Here is an 8360-nt window from a genome sequence, read left to right as displayed (position 1 = left end):
TTGGTTTCTAAATGTCGTTTTAACTTACTTGGAAGCATACATTCCGGTGCCAAAACTTTCATGCACAATACACACTGTGGTCTCTCTTTATCATTTTCGTTTATTGATGTAAAGCCAAAATCCAAGTAACTGTCGTCATATTTACGACGTTTTCGCTTCTCGGAACCCTTGCCACTAGTTTGTGGAACTTTGTCTATAGATTTAGCACTATCTTGATTATTCAAGTTTAATAAGAATTTGTCCATTTTAGGGTGATCAGAAAAATAGCTTTTGAAAAGTAACTTAACCACCACACTATTAAGTTAGCCCAACAAACAAAAACTTATGCGAGCACTGAGAAGGTGATAACAAACGAATAGAAATCTGACTTGTAACTGCGCATGCGCACTAGACGTTTCAGAAATGGCGCATCAGCGTTAGACCCAGCGGACGCAGATATTAATTGAATATTTCGCGGCGCCCTTATGACGATAGCGCGGCTCCCTGGGGAGCCGCGGCTCACACTTTGGGAATCACTGTACTAATATCTTAGATACAGCTTTTACTTAGAGCCATGACCTGCTCTTCATTTCCTAAAACTCCATTCAACTGACTTTAGATGAAACTGAAAACATTTTAATTCGGACTTCACACTTGTTGGAGAGAAAACTCCGGATAACCACAGCTACCTTTTCCTTTTCAGCTATTTTTACAGTAAGGTTCATTCTGGATAATTTGCCAGCTCAGTGAAAACCACAAACCCAACATTCAGTCTCCAAATTGTTTATTTGTGAGGGTCTGCAGAGCCTCACACACAAAACACATTAGCAACATTTTCAAGGTAAAAGACTCCCTCTGGTAACCAAATACAAGCTACATCTACTTTACAGGAACAAAGGGACTCACATTAGAAACATAATTGGCTACAAGTAAGGTGTCCAGCAACTCTGTGCTCAGATACATTTGAGTCATGGTAAAATAAGCATACATATTAGAAAATTATGTACTACATTTTAAAAAATCTACCGTGCTATGTGCTAGGCTGTGCAGAAACGTCTCCATTTTTTTGAACTCTCAAATGACAACATGGACAACTTACATAATTTGTTTAATTTGTGTAAAAAAGTGATGTTAATTATGCAAATAATGTCAGTTACAGACATTTTCACTTAATGGACATTCTTGTTCAGACTTTTTTCTCTTTACCTTGTCTGTAAAATCAAGATTTTATGGGATTAATCAATTCCATATATTAAGGATATACCTTGAGAAAGATATAAGTATCTTTAACAGCTATTACTTTTTGTAGAGCAAAGGAGCATAATCTGTGAGTCTCCATGTTATTGAAGAAGAAATAAATGAGAAGCAGTAATATTTAATATATCTAATTAACATAATACAGCCCTACCACTCCATATTTCCTTCTTTCCAGGCAGATATACATTATCGAACTCAATGTGTCAAGTTATTACCACTTTCCAATTTTTTTAAAGTAATTTTTATTAAACATTTGACTTTTAAAAACAAAGTAAAGAAAAATACAATAAAAAACAAAAACACATTAAAAACACGTAACGAACATAACATTACATTATACCGAGAGCAAAGGAACAACAGATTTTACTTGGAAAGAAAAAAGAAAAAAGAAAGAGACAAAGAAGCTGTGGAGAAGGGACAGTGACTGTGCAATCTATTGATAGCAGCCATTTTCATCTTGGAGAACGACAAGCAGCAGTGAACTTAGAAAGCATAAAGACTAAGTAAAAAAATATTGACTACCTGGGTAATAACTCTGGAGTGGGACTTAATTATAATTAATTGACTATCTTCTACATATTTTATATATCGATATATCTATATATCTTCTATCAAATAGATTCTAATATATTGTTTCCCCTTTCTATATACCTATACTTAGTTATAAAATATTTTCTCTCTTATATATTTATATATTGATTATAGGATTAAATTCTGTATGGTTCAGTGGAACAATTTTTTCAAGTACTTACTATGTCCAACACATCCACAGTTGCGAAAACAGTTAAGAAGGCAATCCCAGTGACAGCCTCTCCTGCAGGACAAAAATTAATAAAGGATATGCCAAATACTGAGAAATTAGGATCAGTCCCAACACTACAGAATATACAAACAGCATTAAACATGATACAGGAAGTAATGATGAAAACACAGGAGTCTATCCCCAACAACCACGAAGAAATGAAAGGAGAAATGGGTGAAGTAAAGGGAGATATTAAAAAATTGGATGACAGGATGAAAAAGATTCAAGAAACAATAGCAAAAAACGAGCAAAGAATGGTAAACTGGTAGAGGCAAGAACAGAACAAACCGAAAAGAAGTTGGAAACATGGAGGAGAAATTAATAGAATAGAATAGAATTTTATTGGCCAAGTGTGATTGGACACACAAGGAATTTGTCTTGGGGCATATGCTCTCAGTGTACATAAAAGAGAAGATACCGTCATCAAGGTACAACACTTGTAACACTTAATGATAGTCATAGGCTACAAATAAGCAATTAGAAAACAATATCAGTATAAATCGTAAGGATACAAGCAACAAAGTTACAGTTATAAGTGGAAGGAGATGGGAGATGGGAATGATGAGAAGATTAATAGTAGTGCAGATTTAGCAAATAGTTTGACAGTGTTGAGGGAATTATTTGTTTAGCAGAGTGATGACATTCAGGGAAAAAACTGTGTCTAGTGTCTAGTTGTTCTGGTGTGCAGAGCTCTATAGCATCGTTTTGAGGGTAGGAGTTGAAACAGTTTATGTCCAGGATGTGAGGGATCTGTAAATATTTTCACAGCCCTCTTTTTGTTTCGTGCAGTAAACAGGTTCTCAGTGGAAGGCAGGTTGGTAGCAATTATTTTTTCTGCAGTTCTAATTATCCTCTGAAGTCTGTGTTTTTCTTGTTGGGTTGCAGAACCGAACCAGACAGTTATAGAGGTGCAAATGACAGACTCAATAATTCCTCTGTAGAATTGGATCAGCAGCTCCTTGGGCAGTTTGAGCTTTCTGAGTTGGCGCAGAAAGAACATTCTTTGTTGTGCTTTTTTGTTGACGTTTTTGATGTTAGCTGTCCATTTTAGATCTTGTGATATGGTAGAACCTAGAAATTTGAAGGTTTCTACTGTTTCTACTGTGTTGTCTAGTATTGTGAGAGGGGCAAGTATGGAAGGGTTTCTCCTAAAGTCTACCACCATTTCTACGGTTTTGAGTGTGTTCAGTTCCAGATTGTTCCGGTCACACCATGAAGCTAGTCGTTCAACCTCCCGTCTGTATGCGGATTCATCATTGTCTCAAATGAGACTGATCACTGTTGTGTCATCTGCGAACTTCAGTAGTTTAACAGATGGATTGTTAGAGATGCAGTCATTGGTATACAGAGAGAAGAGAAGTGGGGAGAGCAAACAGCCTTGGGGGGGGGGCTGTGCTAATTGAACAGGTATCTGATGTGATTCTGCTTAGCTTCACTTGCTGCTTCCTATTTGTTAAAAAGCATGTGATCCACTTACAAGTCTGTTCAGGTACCAGCAGCAAATAGAGCTGGAAGAGACAATAATCCATTTAGAGTTAGAAAAATCTTTCTATTTAAGATTTCAGAATATAAAAGAAAGCAAAGAAGATCTTTGTAACCTCATGACGGAAGTACAGGCAGAGTCGCTACAAATGAATAAACATGAAATTCAAAACAATATTGATGAAGCATATCATTTACACACCAACTATGTGCGACGACCCCAATTTCCCCGTGAAATTCATGTAAGGTTCACAAAAAAATCAGTACGGGACGAAATTTAAAGAAAAACAAGAGAAGAACAATTAATTTATAAGGGAAAGGAAATCATTACACTAAAACAACTACCAAGAAGGGTCGGAGACAAAAGAAGGAATTATCAGTTTCTCTCCTCAAAATTAATAAAATAAAGAATCATGTTTCGCTGGTTAGTCCCTGAAGGAATGTTAATATCCTGGCGGGGGGGAAAAAAAGAGTAGACACAGTCGACAAAGCCTAAGAATTCTGTGAACATTGTTTCAGAGAAGAATCGGATAACAGGGAGGAACTGGAATCAAGGAGTCAAGAGGAACACCTGACAGAGAAGATCAAAACAGACCAAGAACTGAGAGAGGCGACAAAACAAGGAGCTCAAGAAAGAGAAGGAGTACATACGAGATATCAAAAGGAGATAAAATTGAGGAGAGAAGCAAGAGTGACAAATAAATAGTAAGATGGAAGAGGAGGTGAATTTGTTTTCAGTTAATATAAATGGATTAAATTCATCCATAAAAAGAAGACAGACAATAACTAAATTACAAAAATTAAAAATGGATATCATGTGCCTACAGAAAATGCACATACAAAAGGAAAAAAAGTCATATTTTGGAAACCCCTAAGCTAGATAAATTATTTATACCATTAGCTGAATCAAAAAAACGGGGAATAGCAGCATATATAAAGGAATGGCTAAAGCCTAAACAACTGTTTGCAGACAGAGAGAGAAGGACATTATTGATAGAAATTTACATAAAACAAAAAAGAGTAGTTATTGCAATTTTATCTGCACCAATCATAAGACAGAAAGAATATTACAGAAAATTATACAATTAGTAACACTAGAATTTGATAATATTTGTATACTAGGAGATTTTAACAGAGTGGTAAAAAAAAGATTATAAAACAGGAACAAAAATGAATTATGACAGGAAAATCGTACCAACGGTATTTTTTGATATGGTCCAAGAACTAAATTTAAAAGATACATGGAGAGAAACTAATCCACCAAAGACTTAGCATACTTTCTTCTCCAATCCCCATCAATCATAGTCCAGAATAGATATGGCATGGATGGATCCGGAAACAGCAAAAGAAATAGAAATTACAATGAACATCTGGGCAGACCACAGTCCAATAAAAATTAAATGGAAAGGAGAAATAAAGCAGAAGGGTAGGTGAACCATGAACCAGAGCGTGAGTAAACAAATTTTTTTTATTACATATGTAAAAAAAAGAATTAGAATTATTTTTAAAAGAAAATTGGAATAAACTACTATTCAAAACCTATGAGACACATTAAAAGCATATGCGAGGGGTTATCAATTGCATATACAGCTTGAAGAAATAAAAATAAAAAAGCAATATATAGACCTTCAGGAAAAACTGGGAAAATTAGAACTTAAACTATAAGAACAACCCTTAGATCAGGAAATTAAAGAACAGAAAGAAATTACCAAACACAAATTAAATTTAATTACACAGGAAGAAGTGGTGCAAAAGATTAGAGTAGGCAGACAAAACTACTTCAAAAACGCCAACAAACCGGGTAGATGGCTTACTCACAAATTGAAAAAAGAAAAGGAAAAGAAATTAACATGAAACCTAAAAGATAAAGAAGGGACAGTACATTTTCAGATAGACAAAATAAAATCCATAGCGACAAACAACTTTTAAGCCCTGCACAGACAAGAAAAAATAGATGAAAATGAGATTAAGAGATATTTAAGAGAGAGGAGTCATCCAATTATATCAGATCTAACTAAAGAAATACTAAATGGGAAAATAACAACAGCTGAGTTGAAAAGGGCAATACAAAAACAAAAAAATAAAAAAAACTCCAGGCCCAGATGGAATCCGGCCTATTTAATGTGCAACACAAACTTGAGAATGTTTCTATCCAACTTTTTGCTAAATATATGACTTTTTCTGACCTTTCAAGGCAGTCAACTTTGGCCAGCAGTTATGACTTTTCTAAGTCCAACAAAGGATGGGCAAGAAAGATACATAGGTTTCAGAAGTAGTCTCATTAAGTCATTAAAGATATATTGCTCTGCTTATTTGTTGCATGCTAAACAGCATCATATTAAAAGAACCTGAAAAAAGAACCTGAAAGGCATCAGGGAAGGCTCCATAATAGTTATCCCTACTGAGGTGTTAAATGTATATTAAATATTTTTCCAAGGTGTTACAATAATTAGATTAACAGATTAATAGAGTTGGAAGGGACCTTATAGGTCATCTAGTCCAACCTCCCACTCAAGCAGGAGACCCTACACCATCCTTCTCTTCTCTAGATTAGCCATGCCCAGTTCCTGTAACTGTTCTTCATATGTTTTAGTCTCCAGTCCTCTAATCATCCTGGCTGCTTTCCTCTGCACTTTTTTCAGAGTCTCAACATCTTTTTTATAGTGTGGTGATCAAAACTGGATGCAATACTCTAGGTGTGGTCTTACTAGGGCTTTGTAGAATTGTATCAGTATCTCACTTGATCGTGATTGTATACTTCTGTTTATACAATTTAGGACTGCATTGGCTTTTTTGGCTGCTGCTACACACTGCTGATTCATATTTAGCTGGTTGTCCACTAAAACTCCAAGATCCCTCTCATAGTCACTGCTATTAAGCCTGGTTTCATCTAGTTTATATATGTACTTTTGGTTTTTCTTACCTAAGTTTTTATTTTAAGTTTTAATTTAAAAAATTATTAAAATTTTAATTAAAATTTTAAGAATAAAGACTCTCTTTTCAAAGCAAGCTAACCCTATTGTAAAAGACTGGAACATTTAAATATGTTGTTCCACAAGTTATATAAATTTTAAGACTATTTCTTATCCGTGCCTTTCAGTTACTGATTAAGTGCTCAAATTATTTATTTATTTCTTTATTTATTTTATTCGATTTTTATACCGCCCTTCTCCTGAAGGACTCAGGGCGGCGTACAGCCGAGTAAAAAATCCACGATATACATATTAAAAAAAGATTAAAACAAACATATTACAGGGTGGCCGAAATTTAAGACAATTTAACAAACCTTAAAATATAAATACCCCAATTAAAATTTAAGCCAGTCCCGCTTGAATAAATAGGTGCGTTTTCAGCTCACGGCGAAAAGTCCGAAAATCAGGCACTTGACATAAACCAGGGGGAAGTTCGTTCCAAAGCGTAGGAGCTCCAACAGAGAAGGCCCTACCCCTGGGGGCCACCAGCCGACATTATTTGGCGGACGGCACCCTGAGAAGGCCCTCTCTGTGTGAGCATACGGGTTGGTGGGAGGCATAAGGTAACAGCAGGCGGTCCCGTAAGTACCCAGGCCCTAAGCCATGGAGCGCTTTAAAGGTGGTAACCAAAATCTTAAAGCGCACCCGAAAGACCACAGGGAGCCAGTGCAAACTGCGCAGGAGTGGTGTTACATGGGAGCAACGAGTTGCTCCCACTATTACCTGCGCAGCTGCATTCTGGACTAGCTGCAGGCTCCGGGTGCACTTCAAGGGCAGCCCCATGTAGAGAGCATTGCAATAATCCAAACGGGAAGTGACAAGAACATGAGTGACCATGCATAAGGCATCCCGGTCAAGGAAGGGGCGCAACTGGCGAACCAAGCATACTTGGTGAAAGGCCCTCTTGGAGACGGCCGCCAAATGATCGTCAAACGACAGCCGCCCATCCAGGAGGACACCCAAGTTGTGCACCCTTTCCATTGGGGCCAATAACTCGCCCCCTACAGTCAGCTGCGGCTGCAACTGACTGTACCGGGGTGCCGGCATCCACAGCCACTCCATCTTGGAGGGATTGAGCTTGAGTCTGTTTCTCCCCATCCAGACCCGTACGGCTTCCAGACACCGGGATAGCACTTCGACAGCTTCGTTGGGGTGGTCCGGGGTGGAAAAGTACAGCTGCGTATCATCAGCGTACAGATGATAACTCATCCCGAAACCACTGATGACCTCACCCAGCGGCTTCATATAGATGTTGAACAGGAGGGGCGAGAGAATCGACCCCTGAGGCACCCCACAAGTAAGGCGCCTCGCAGTCGACCTCTGCCCCCCTGTCAACACCGTCTGCGACGGTCGGAGAGATAGGAGGAGAACCACCAATAAACGGTGCCTCCCACTCCCAAACTCTCCAACCGGTGCAGGAAGATACCATGGTCGATGGTATCGAAAGCCGCTGAGAGATCTAATAGGTCCAGGGCAGAGGAACAACCCCTATCTCTGCCCCTCCAGAGGTCATCCACCAATGCGACCAAAACTGTCTCCATACTATGTCCGGACCGGAAGCCGGACTGGAACGGGTCTAGATAGACGGCTTCATCCAGGTACCGGGGAAGCTGCCATGCAACCACACTCTCTACAACCTTCGCCACAAAGCGAAGGTTGGAGACTGGACGGTAATTTCCCAAAATAGCTGGGTCCAGGGAAGGCTTCTTGAGGAGGGGTCTCACCACCGCCTCTTTCAAGGCAGTGGGGAAAACCCCTTCCAACAAAGAAGCATTTATAATTCCCCGGAGCCAGCCTCGTGTCACTTCCTGAGTAGCCAGCACCAGCCAGGAAGGACACGGGTCCAGTAAACATGTGGTTGCATGTAA

Source organism: Ahaetulla prasina, chromosome 2 (assembly GCF_028640845.1).
Source record: "Ahaetulla prasina isolate Xishuangbanna chromosome 2, ASM2864084v1, whole genome shotgun sequence".
NCBI lineage: Eukaryota > Metazoa > Chordata > Lepidosauria > Squamata > Colubridae > Ahaetulla > Ahaetulla prasina.
The sequence above is the reverse complement of the archived record's forward strand: the minus strand, read 5'-3'. Positions refer to the sequence as shown.